Here is a 12,600-nt window from a genome sequence, read left to right on the forward strand (position 1 = left end):
CCGGCGGCTGGCGGAGGCGGGGGAGGCTCCGGGCACGGCGCGCACCGCTGCCCCGGGCAGGCCCGCGGCCGCGCTGTGCCCTGAGGCCGGCCGAGACTTCCACCCCGGGTGATGGCACTGCCACGAAGGACGGGGCTGACGTGGGCGCCTCTCGTCCTGGAAGTCCTCTCCGGAGACTTGGTTGGGGATCACCAAACTTGGGGCAAAAGGCACTTCTGGGGGAGGCCCGTTAGCCCCCTGGATTGTGCTGTCCCGTCTCGGACGGGATCGCACCCTGGGGAAACCCGCCCAGATGCTGTTGGTCCTGCACAGCTGGATGCCATGCAGTGCCAGCGCACCAGCCGCTGCGAGCTGGAGGACCTTGTAGCTGTTCTCCCTTTTCTCTCTTCCCCTCCCCTCCTTTGCCTCCCCAACTGTGTATTTATATCCCGGGAACCGCTGGGTTTTCAGAAATGTGATGGGGGGGGAGTGTATTTCTGATTACATTTCTGAATGGCAAGTGGGTGTGTGATGTTTATAGCTTCACTGGTTTTCAGGACATTCATGTAAAGCACCTTTCAGTAGCTATAACAGGTACTTGACTTCCTCAGCTTCAGAGATGCTCCCTTTGTCCATGAGCTTTGGTTTAATTCACTTCCACATCGGTGGCATTTAGGGAAGTTTTGCACTTTCCCCTTCCAGCTGTGCACCTCGCTGGGTTTGGTTGTGTTCACATCCGAAGATGGAAAGGGGGAGCCGCCGCAGGTTTAGATACCACTTCTCTTCATAGATGACTGAATGTGTCTGAGCCACAAATATGTTGCGTGAAATTATTCCCCGTTATCAGAGGAGATTTAATGTTTTATTGCCAAATTTCAGGGACAGTTCTCTGGAAGATAATGCACGGGTACAGTGCATGCACAACTGCATTTGGCTTCTAGATATACACTCTAAAATTCATGCTTCTTTCTCTTTTTTCCCCACAGTCTTCCACTTTAATGTCTCAGTATGTTTTGGGGTTTTACCCCTTGAACCTTGTTCTTTTTTTCCTGGTACTCTTGCTGTCTCCCTCTCTCTCCCCATCCCCACCCCCCTTTATTTTTCTCCCCTTTGTAGATCTAGTCTTGTTTTCTCTACCCTCTCTTCATTTTTTGTCAAGTCCTTGTGTTTAGTTTTTGCCACTGCTGGATTTATTAATTGAAACATCTTTAGAGTCTGGGATTAGACCCAAAGTAAGTTCTTCTCATCTGCCCCTAATACAACAAAGGAAGCCAACCAGAAGGGGGCAGGCTCAGCCTGAGGTCCTGAACAGCAGTCGTCTCTGAGCTGTTGGCTGCAGGAGGCCATCAAATTATCATATTCTGGAATATAAAATAATAAGTCTGCAAAGCCTATGTTAAAACTCTCAGCACTTCCTAGAAAATACAGTATTGCATGGGCTGCGTAGCCAGCGTTACTACTAAAAGTGAAGGCCGTAAGCTGCTGTCATACACAGGCCTGAAATAAGGGCTGTGTGAGGCTCAAAGTATAGAACGAAATGCTTGTTTTTGGTGCTTTTTACATTGTGCACTACCTATTCTAACACCATGGACATGTGTACTTAGAATACTGTGATTTTTTTTTTTAATGCTAGAAATTACTAGTTGCTTAAGGACTTAACTCTTGAGTGATCAAGTTCCTGATGAAGAAGTGATTTGGATCATGGCTATGCAACTTCTAAAGCTGTGGGGGCCGCACCAGGCAAGCCGTGGGCCACCAGGTCGTGCAGAGCACGGTTAACCCCCTCTTCCACTGCGGCACCAAGTGCTGTCCCCTGCCCCCCCGCCCTGCTGCATCATGCAAGTGTGATTACCGTTCCTCCTGGTGCAACATGTGCCCTCATGGGCGCCCTCCCTGCTGCTGGTTTGGGTGGCCCTCTGCCCTGCTGCCCCACACAGGCATGATCCCTGCCCTACCCACTCCTGCATGGCTCAGACTCATCCTGAGCTCCTTGCCCTGCACCACACTGCCCTGTTCTCTGAAACGGGGTTAGGAAATGGCAGCCAGAGGAGGGAGGGGAAGCTGTTGCACCAGAACAATGTGGGGAGCAGTGCCTGGGCAGCAGCTTGGGGGCTGCAGCTTGTGGGATGCATGTGGTCCGTGGGTCACCAGTTATACCACCCTGATTTAGATGATGAGTCCTGTGTATCTGTTATCTTCACTTCAGCTACATAGTAACTGTATGTCAGACTGAGCAGTGGGACCTTAACAAAAATGATATTATAGAAACAATATTCAAGTGCTGTGTGGAGAGGTGATTTAGCCACAGGTCTTAAGAATAACCTCAAATGCTGTGAAGTTTTGCTTAAACCGCATCATGGGAGTAGCAATTGTCTTTAAAATTACTTCAAACCATCGTCCCTATATTGATTAAAATATGCACAATGGAATGCAGTTGAATAAATTTGATCTATTCAATTTTTGCTTTAGCACCCTGACCCTGAAACTGGTAGGCAGAATTAACAAAGCTCATAGCCTATGAGTGTTTGACCTTCTTCCCCTAAATGCAATGCACATTTTGGTGACAAGAAGACAAACTATATTTGGATAAAAGAGATTAGTTCAAAAAATGATTAAGGAATATGGGGCCTGATTTTGACTTCAGATATGATGTATCAGGATTACTCCTGTTGAAGTCAGTAGACTTGTACCTGTTTGAAATCAGTGTGAGAGAAGACACCTCCTGATTTCCTGTGCGTGTTTTTCATGCTAGAACACAGATTAGGTACAGAGTTGATGTGGACTTTCCTTTTCAACCTAAGCTTTCAACAGTTTGCTTATATCAGGTTGTTTTAGGATATCTGCAGAAGTTGGCTGGTTTGAATATAATAGTCCCATTTTATAGTCAAACAATACATCAAGTTTAACCATTTCAGTCAGTTACATCAGTATCTCTAATGTGCTGTGTATTACTCTGCTCCTTTAAAAAAAAGTTAATCATAAGATCACAGAATACAGTTCTTTTTTTCCCCCCAGAGCATATTTATCATTCAGTCTGTTAGTTGGGAGTTTGAGTTAAAATACTTGTTGGTGTGCCCAGAGGGAACTTCTGAATGTTTCAGTCTGTTTGAAATAGTTGATCGCTTGATCACTTTCCATTTCTCCAACAGAATCCATAACCATATTAAAAATGCCCTTAAATGTTTCTACTGAGGGCTACTATGTTAGACCTATCGCCTACAAACCATTTAGTTTAACTATAGTTTGATTTTGTGTCCTTCAAGAAGATTATCTTTTCGTGTTCGCGTAGACCGTATAAAGTCCCACCTTCTGTCTATTAAAAACCATGTCTGAATATTGACACAGATGACCAACATCTACTTTCATTATCATTTCTCACTCCCTTTTTTGCTCCTGCTCTGTGTATGGGAATAAAAAGGTGGTATGTATCAAACATGAAGAGGCAGATTTAGAATTTTGAATTGAGCTTTTCCACAACTGGAAAAAATTTACTATGGCAGGTCCCCTGGCTAGTTACAGCTGGAGCTTTCATTTCTCACAGGCCAGTTTCCTGCAGTTGTTCCACATTTAATTAAACCACATTATAGATGTCTTTAAGGAAATATGCATTGTATTAGCAGTATTGACTTAAGTGGGTACTTGTAACAATGCATGTTTTTTTGCAGCTTTTGAGGAATACTTGCAGAAGCATTATACATTCAGCAAAACTAAGTATTGATAGTAAACAGCATTTAACCAATCTTCTGAGAATCGCTTGGTTTTTTTGTTTTTTTTTAAAGGTTTTTATCTTTGAAAATCACTGAAACAGCTTTTTTGCAAGAATGGAGTAAGTGTAATGTTAGTTCTGATTTTTAAATACAGCTTGTTAGGGGTGGTGGATGTTTTGGGTTATGAGCCTAATGAAAGAAAAGAGGAATTCAGATCTCTGCTTCAGGGTTGCTGCTGATGAAGGGAATGTGACAGCATAACCTCTGCTGTGATCTTAGCTCAGACTCAATGTTGCAGTGACATACAGTTATGCATTGCAATGGATGCACTTGCATTACCCAGCTGTGGCTTCTTCCTGGATTCAGTTGCTGAGTGTGACCGTTCCAGGCTGCAAGACTTTTCCTTAATGTCACGTGTCATGCAGCACCATTGGGTTTTCATTATTGTGTATAATATGGTGGAGTAACTTTGTTAATACATTAGTGCAGTGAAATCTAACTGTTGCCTGATGATGTAGGATTCAAGCTCTTCTTGAGTTTTGAAATGTTGTATGTTCATATTTAAGAAATTATACGTTTCTTTCAGCATGTAGCAGAGCACTTAAATGAGAGGATTGGGATCTTACATATTTGGGGAGAATGAGGAGTCCCTTTCTGTTTAATTCCAAGCAAAGATCAGCGCATGAAGAATTGGTTTTGAGGATTTGCAAATCCCAGGGATTTTTAGGAACACCAGTCTGTTCCCCACCCTCCCTCCACCCCCTTTGACTTTTGCTTCTTACCCTCTTTCTTTTGTACAGGAGAGAATCTGATATTTAATCTCTTGCTGGAAGGATGGTTTAAGTGAGGCCGTTTCCAGTGCTACTTCATGGGCTGGCCAGTAGAGTGTGTTCAGTCAGCAAAAGAAATAGACCTTCTTCTTCCCCCAGAGCTCAGCTATACATGTGCAGGATAAACTCTATGAGGTTGAAAAAGCAAGAAGCCAAGAGGTTATTACCAGAGTTTGGTTTTCTGTGTTTCGTTTGTTTAACATCTTTGAATTGATGAGGATAAAAAGGCCATCTGCCCTAAGCTCTAACCAGCCTTGGTTATTTTAAAATGCAGTCAACTAACAGCAGCTCTAAAATATCTGGTGGCAGCTAGCTGAAATGCACAGCAAAGGGAGAGCGAGGAGCAGTCCGGCACTCTTCCAAATCCCACCTGTCAACCAGCTGTTCCTCCTCCCAAAAGCTTTCAGAAAGCAGGGCCTTTCAGAGAGTGCCTTGCACATCGCCTTACCCCATGATGTTGGGTGTTGGAACAGAGCTGACACCAATAGTATGTTGTAGGGTGGGAAGCTGGATGGTTCCCGTCCATCCCTTCTCAGCCCTCAGGGCTTCCTCCTCGCTGTGTCTGGTCTGGATAGGGGGAAGTATGGTCCTGCGAATTCCAGTTCTCAATAGATGGAACTGGGAGCAAAAGGGACAAACTGCAAAAGCAGTTGTAGTTGGGGCTTGTTTTTCGTGTGTTTGTTTTTAATTGTTCTAGGCCAAACTGATTTAAATAAGTGTACCTGTGAGGTGACTTTTTCGTGCCATATTCAATCTTGTGTGAACTATGCATCAGAACCGTCAATCCCTCGCTCCTCTGAGCACGGTATCTGATTGCACTGGGAATGTAAGAGGGGTGTACTGAGGGAGGCTCTCGGTAGGATCAGGCTCTGACAAAGCAGAAAAAAGATAGGTCTATAATCTTGATCTGACCATTCACTACAGCTCTGCTAGTTATCACGAGCATAATAGCACTGCAGTACAACTTTAATAACAATTGAAAAGGACAGTGGAGACAACTAATCATTTTATAATGAGGGGGGGAGAATAATACATCTGGAGCTAGAGAACTGCATAATAATTTTACAAAGACTTAGTACTTAAGGCGGCACATGTTAATAAAACAAACACATCTTTTCAGCAACAGAGAACTAATGTATGCATTATTTAAGAACAGCTTTAGAGCCAGATTAGATTCATGGACTCCTGTAGCAGTTATCTCATTAAGCATCTTTTTTGTGAAGCTATGGGAAAATTTTACATGAAATGGATTTTTATTAATTGGGGATGCCATGGGAAGTCTCTCTTTTTTCAGGCCATTGTTTCTTTTCTGTTGTTGTTTTTTTTTTTTTAAATATACGCTAGGTCTTTGCAGATGTTCCCTTTGAAATAAAAGTCTATTCAGTGTTCTTGTTTTAGCAAAAGAGGACCAGCTGTTGTACAGGAGACGTTTACAAATCCCATTTACTTGTCATCAAGTATTGCAAATGGTTCTTTACAGTATAAAACACCCTCATTACCTGTCATTTCTTTGAGCTATAGCGAGAAATATTTTCCGAAATGTTTTTTCCCCTTCTGTTTTGAAAGTGAAGTATATAAAGCAGAACATCTTATTAGTGCTAGATAAGGAAACGGGAGTAGGATAAAAGCAAGAATTGTGTACAATTTGCAGATATTGTTACATGCCGTGACTTTTTTTTTGAAGGTGGATTTGAATCAGAATTCCTTCTGATTTTCTTTGTGCAGCTAGGGCTAGATCTGGCACACATCAGATTCAATGGGTATTTCGTCGTTAACTTCAGTCATAGAAAAAAGATTGAACTTGGTGTGTGTGTGATTATTGAAGGTTTGTGGACATAGCTCAGTAGCAGCTGTTCATAGGAAATGGAAATGTGATGCTGAAAGGTTATTCATTAGATAAGTTAATGTGTCCAAACTTAACAACGTAAAAAGTTCTTTCAGAGCTGGAACTCAATTTTGTTCCTGTTTGGAATTAGGCAGCAGTGGAAGTCCTTCAGATATAAAACTCACTGCTTAAATTGATAAGAGACTGTGACGTGGAGAGAGACCCAACTTTTGTCAAAACAGAACTTAAAATGGTTAACATTTACAAGTACTTAAGTTTCATATTCAGAGTAATAGGGGCTCCAGTTCCAGCTTTCTCTTTTTTTTCTTTTTTTTTTTAATTTCGTGCAGTATGACACTACCGAAGAGAACTGTGTTTAAAAAAGAAGAGTGTTGCATTAGAAACCTGGGCTCTCTTCTCAGCACTACCAGGGAGTTTTGTCATTGTCAACAAGGTACTTGCAATCACACTTTCAAAAGCCGCTTCAAGTTTTTGGAGGTTTCAGCTGTCGGGTGCCCAGGTTGAGTGCCTGCCACTCCTTTGATCTCAACTGGAGTTTTTGGTGCTGAGTACCTCTGAAAGCCAGTGTCTCAGACTGGGCACACAGACATGGAGGCATCTGAAACCAGTGTTTAGATTTGAAAATTTTAGCCTTAAGGCTGCCTGTGACTCAGTGTTCCCATTTGCAGAATTCGTTAATGAAGCTTGCTTGTTTCACATGGTTAGAGGTCTTAAATAATTGCTGCTTGTAAAATGCTTTGAGATCTTTAGATAAGATGATGGCCAGATCTTCAGTGGAGCTCTGCCAATCTCCACCAGCTGAAGTCAGTAGAACTATGCCAGTTTACGCCAGCTGAGGATTCTGGCCTTGCAAATGTAATTATTGTTATAATAATAGCATCAAAGAAGTAATGATTATTTTTCCTCATTCTTTTAATTTCCAAATGACAAAATTTCCTCTTGGATCAGTGCAAGTCATTTACATTATGCACAATAATGACCCACGCGGATATATAATTATAATTATTATTCATTTGCATGGTGCGGTCTGTGTTCTGGATGCCTTACCGATATGAAAGAGAACAGATCCCTGCCTTGAAGAGCTTACAGTCTAAATAGCAAATGTAATAAATATAATATTCGCTATCATTATGGCTCTGAGAGATTATACTTGCTGACTCAACAGAGGACTTAAGATATCTGTATTGTTGTAGCACCTGTCATCTCTCATCATGGATCAAGACCTTTCTTTGCTAGGTGCTGTGTCAACACTGACCTAGAAATGTTCTTGACCCAAAGAAATTACAGTCTTAAGTATAAGATAAGGACAGTGGTTAGATACAGAAGTACAAGAAAACAGTGAGGGAAGATGGGTCAGTATGATGGACAGCTCTCTCAGCAAACCAGAGCCTTATTTATCATCAGAGGTTGTGTAGGGTCATTATAAAGGAGGGTTGTCTAACTTTAAGACAAGAAGTAGTTTCCTGACTTCTGTGGGATTACGTCTTCTCTGGCACAAGTCATATGCTCAGAATCAGGCACATAGGTAAGTGCCTTGCCAAACTGATGACCTTAGTCTCTGAGTGAGCAGACTGACCCCTTCAGCCCAGGAGCCAGAAATACTGAAGGTCACATTGTCTAGGGACAGATATTCAAAAAGCCGGAGCCTGCGATTGATTCAATTTTTGCAGGTCAGTCTAACCTGCAGAGCTTGAACCAATTTGCAAGTGGATAGACATTCCCTTTTCACTCAGGAAATGCAGGCAAGCATTTGGGGTTGAGCCAAGCTGGCTTGGGGGTGCTGCTGAGGGTGGATGCGGAGGGGCTGGGCCATAGGGGCTGGGCCCTTCCCAGCAGATTGGGATGAGGCCATGGGGGTTGTGTGGCTAGATTGCTCCTGGCTGCCCGCACCCAGGCTGGGTGGAGCTGTCATGTCCCAGTGGCTGTGGCTCTGTGACAGCCTGGCCCAGCAGCACGGGTGGGGGCTGGCTGGGTAGGGCTGCCTGGGCCAGCTAAGAGGCAGTGGTGGGTTCTGCGGTTGCCTGCTGCAGGTGCCAATGCTCCCCCTGCCCTGCGCAGCACCCGGTGGCTGCAGCCACATCACAAGCTGCAGGCTGCAGGGCCAGGGGTGCTGTTCTGCCCCCCTGGCTTCCAGCTGCTGCTGCCATGCCACTCTGCTCATCACACTGGGCAGGCAGAACCAGTTTTGGCCATTTTGAAACTGGTTTATGTGCCCTTAATGTCTGTTCTGTTACAGGTTTAAACCATTTTCTGATCACACAAACCGGTTTGTGTGTAACTTCTGTCCCTAGACATTATGGGTATTTATACACATACTTTTTGGCCCCGCAATGCACTAGAGATCCACCTATTCGGAGCAGACTCGATTAATTGAGCCTGCTCTGCACGCAAGCTGACCCTCACTGCGCTGCGTCGCGTGCAGTTGTATAAGTGGTAAAATATGTGTCAGCATGCAGACAGTGGCAGTGGTGCGTTTTTTAACTAAAGTACCTTCTATGTGTTTTAGTTCAAAAGCACACCACTGCCATTTGCTGAGTGCTCACACTCATTTCACCGCTTGTACAACTGCAAGCGTTGCACCGCCGGGTGCTTTGAAAACCACCCCACGCTGCGGTGCTTACATGTGTAAAAATGCCCTATGGTGCTGCTATTGCACATGATGTGACCTTGTCGAGTTCATCTTTTTATGTCAAATATTGCAGGGGTCACTACAGGCCACTTACCATGTAACCTCCTTATTTTCAGAGACGATTAGTAGATCCCTTAAGGGGCAAACTATTTATACTGTGTCTGCAATTGGCTCTTTTTTGGTAACAGAATTAAACTTTAGAATAGACAAGTGTCATTTCAATAAAGTAGCTTGCCTGAGGAACAGAAGGCTTTACACAAGAGTGTGGTTGGCACTGAGGTCAAATCCTTATTGCCTCCTGCATTATGGTCTATTTTCACATCACTGCTGTTTCTGTACTCTGTAATGTTAGAGAGCACTGATGAATGGGACCTTTCTTTTTTAAAAATAAGTTCTAAGGAAAAAGATGACACTGCAAAGTTGGGCATAACCAAGACTTGGATCCAAGCAACGTGGGTAGTTATTAACTTCAGACTGCAGCCCCTATATGTCGTGAGGCTGTATATTTTGGGTTTTGACATGTTGCAGCTAGAGGTTTTTTCTGTATGCTTCAGGTTTTTAATTTTACCTTTCTTAATGCTGTATTTTGTGCTTTCTCAATTTTTGCAATGTCCTCACTTTTTCCTCTTGAATCAACTCATCTGGGGTCAGCTTTGTTTTTTACAATGGCATCCTTTGAGGAGAACATGCTTCAGTGAAAATGTGTTTTTTAAGGGAAAACAGTAGAAGGCAATACATTTATTGACTGCCCCAAAGTGAGTTGGCTTAAATAGTGCCAGACTAGCCCAACTCCATATGCTTTCCAGAAACCAATAGATACCCTTCAGAGAGTAAGGGATCCTTTTGTAAATTGACACTATTCATGAGTGGTTCACCCAGATCTCTGGCTACTAGGCATGGAGCTCTCTCACATGATGTGGGATGTCAACAGAACAGCATGCCAGGCTAGTACCTGGCCCTATCATGGAGGGGGACGTCATGCTTTTTCCCCGCGTCCTTAATCCTTTCCGAGTCCTCTTGAAATAAATATTCCCCCTTCGTCTGCTGCTCTTTTTGGAGCAGAAAACAGCTAAGTGACTATTCATTCAGTTGTGGACACTTAAATTGAATCTCTCTGCACGCACGTGCTGCCTGCTGCTGGGAGCCTCTTAATGTTGGGAAGAAAAACCTGTTTTTAAAAGTAGTAAACACGTGATAAAAATGTCCAGTGTTAGCTGATGAAAAGCAGCACATTTTTTTTACAAGCTAAGGTCTGAATTTTGAAATATAGCTGGAGCTGTAGATGCAAATCTATACTGAGTCACCTAGCTACGCTGATTTAGATGCCTAAAAGCTGCTCTTCCCACTTAAACCTCTGTATAGCTATCTGTACATGCACTTAAGTATAGATCAGGTGCCTCGTTTTAGGCATTCAAGTTTGACAGTTTGGTCGGAAAGGATAGAATGCAAACAAAGAAGCAGAAGTGTAAATGGAGTAAACAAAGCTGTTAGCTTGGACACCAGAAGAATAATAATATTTTTCACTGCTATAATGCCTCGGATTGCTTACATTTTGGCATGCACTTAAATTGAGTCTCATCACAGTGTTGCATAAATAGAATCTCGGAGATGCTGGCTATCAGGAGCGCATACTGTAGTAGCAGCAGTACATCTGCAGGGAGGAATCCGCTCCCTTTTTGGCAGTCTTACAACACAAGTACAAATCTTGAGTGCAATATTTTGATAAGTTGCTAGTTTTTATTAAAATAATAATTACGATAATAACTGTAGTTTGATCTCAGCCTAAGCTGCAAACTCTAGAAGGAGAAAAACCTCCTGCATGTTCTCTAAAATTACTTGGAGCTCTGGTCTTGCCTGTTTAGTTTTGTAAGTGCATATCTGGGCATATTCAGCTATTTTTCTGGTAGTATGCTGCTGCTTTGGTTGGTAGATCAGCAACCGTAAGTGGGAGCTTACAATTTCTGGGCAGATCACATGGACTGACCCTGCTGCAAACAGTGATATTTCTATTGACTGTAATATGATCAACATCAGGCCTGGCATTTATTAGAATTTCTGTGATAAAATACTGTAACAAGCCTCTGGCCACCTGACTATCCATGGTGATTGCTATGCTGTGCACTCTGTCTACTGGGAACTTCACAGAAAACTGAAGATAGAAATCAAATCTCCTCTTGCTTTGAAAGCACGGCGTAATACAATGTGAACTAAAGGGAACTCAGGATAGGGTCTGTGATACTCAGCTGAGCAATTATAATCCTGTCCAGGCAGGACAATTGTTCGTAACATTTTGTACTTGAGGCACCCCTCATAGGATGCAAGGCGCCCCTCCATAACTTTTGTGAATTGAGTGGTACCCAATTTCAGAAACTAATTTATATATTACAGTGCTTAAATCTGTATGCAAGGGCTGCACAGTGGGGTGGGGGGAATTGTCCAGGCAGGCACAAGCGTGAGCCTGGTTTATCTGCTTATCTCCTCGCACCTTGCGGCACCCTTCTAAGGACCTGGCAGCACCCCAGGGTAGCCCAGCACCTGGTGCAGAATCGCTGAGGTAGGGCAGTGCTGTAGGTGAATTCTGTTGGGTTCCTTTTAATGAAGCATGAGACTGATTGACTGAAGGCTGTTTTATTTACTAGATGAAAAAGGGCTTGAAATATGTTCATGCTATAAAAAAAAAAAGCTTTGCCAGTCTGCTGCTTCCTCCCAGTTACAGGGTATGGTGGTATCACATCTTATTTCCTTTGACCCTATCCTTGAGAGAGCTTATCGAAGCTGAGGCAGAGTGGAAGGTATTGCTCATCTGGCTGCCAGCTTGTGGAGTTGTTGCTCCAGTCCTGGGGGGACTGAAGATGTGTCCCTCCCCTAGACCTGCAGCAGACTAGCTGAAGCCCTAAGCTGCAGGGCAAGACTTCTTTCCCATGGGAAGAGTAAGAAATAATGAGGCAGCTGTCAAATTGTATGGGCCCCGCACCAGCAATGTAGAGCCTGGGTAAAACTGTCCCTTTTGCTGTTTGACCTTCGTGTCCACTGGAAATCTCAAGATACGCATCTCATAATCTATTGAACATGCCTTGGTAGTCATATTTTTGAGGGAGGATTTGACCAGATGCAGGACAAAAAAAGTATCATTTGCTTGTAGGACAGCTTTACTGCAAGCAGAGATCTGGATCTGGGTTTAAGCATGTTTCTCAGCAACAGAACTTTTCTGAAAAAGAGTTTATATGAAAGGGCTGACTTGAGCGTATTTTTTCTTCATATAATTTGGTTATATAAGAACAGACATGAAAAGGTCCCATGCAGGACGCTTAAGTGATTATTTAAAAAATGCAACCCTACAGTCGTGCACCTTAATCCCATGATACGTGAGGGAGAGTAGGGTTGGGCGCTTTAGTTCAACCCCTGACCTCCTGTGCTAACTTATTTGATATGAAAGTCTAAAGCAAGGGGGCAGCAACCTATGGCCCACAGCCCAAATCTGGCATCCAGAACCATTTGATCTGGCCTGTGGACATGGGGCTTGGGTGGCATTCAACAGTGGAGGGGTGGGAGGGGAGCTTGGGCAGCAGCTGCTTTCATAGTTTCATAGATTTAGGGTCGGAAGGGACC

Source organism: Gavialis gangeticus, unplaced genomic scaffold (assembly GCF_001723915.1).
Source record: "Gavialis gangeticus isolate Ggan-Ray unplaced genomic scaffold, GavGan_comp1, whole genome shotgun sequence".
Classification (NCBI taxonomy): Eukaryota; Metazoa; Chordata; order Crocodylia; family Gavialidae; genus Gavialis; species Gavialis gangeticus.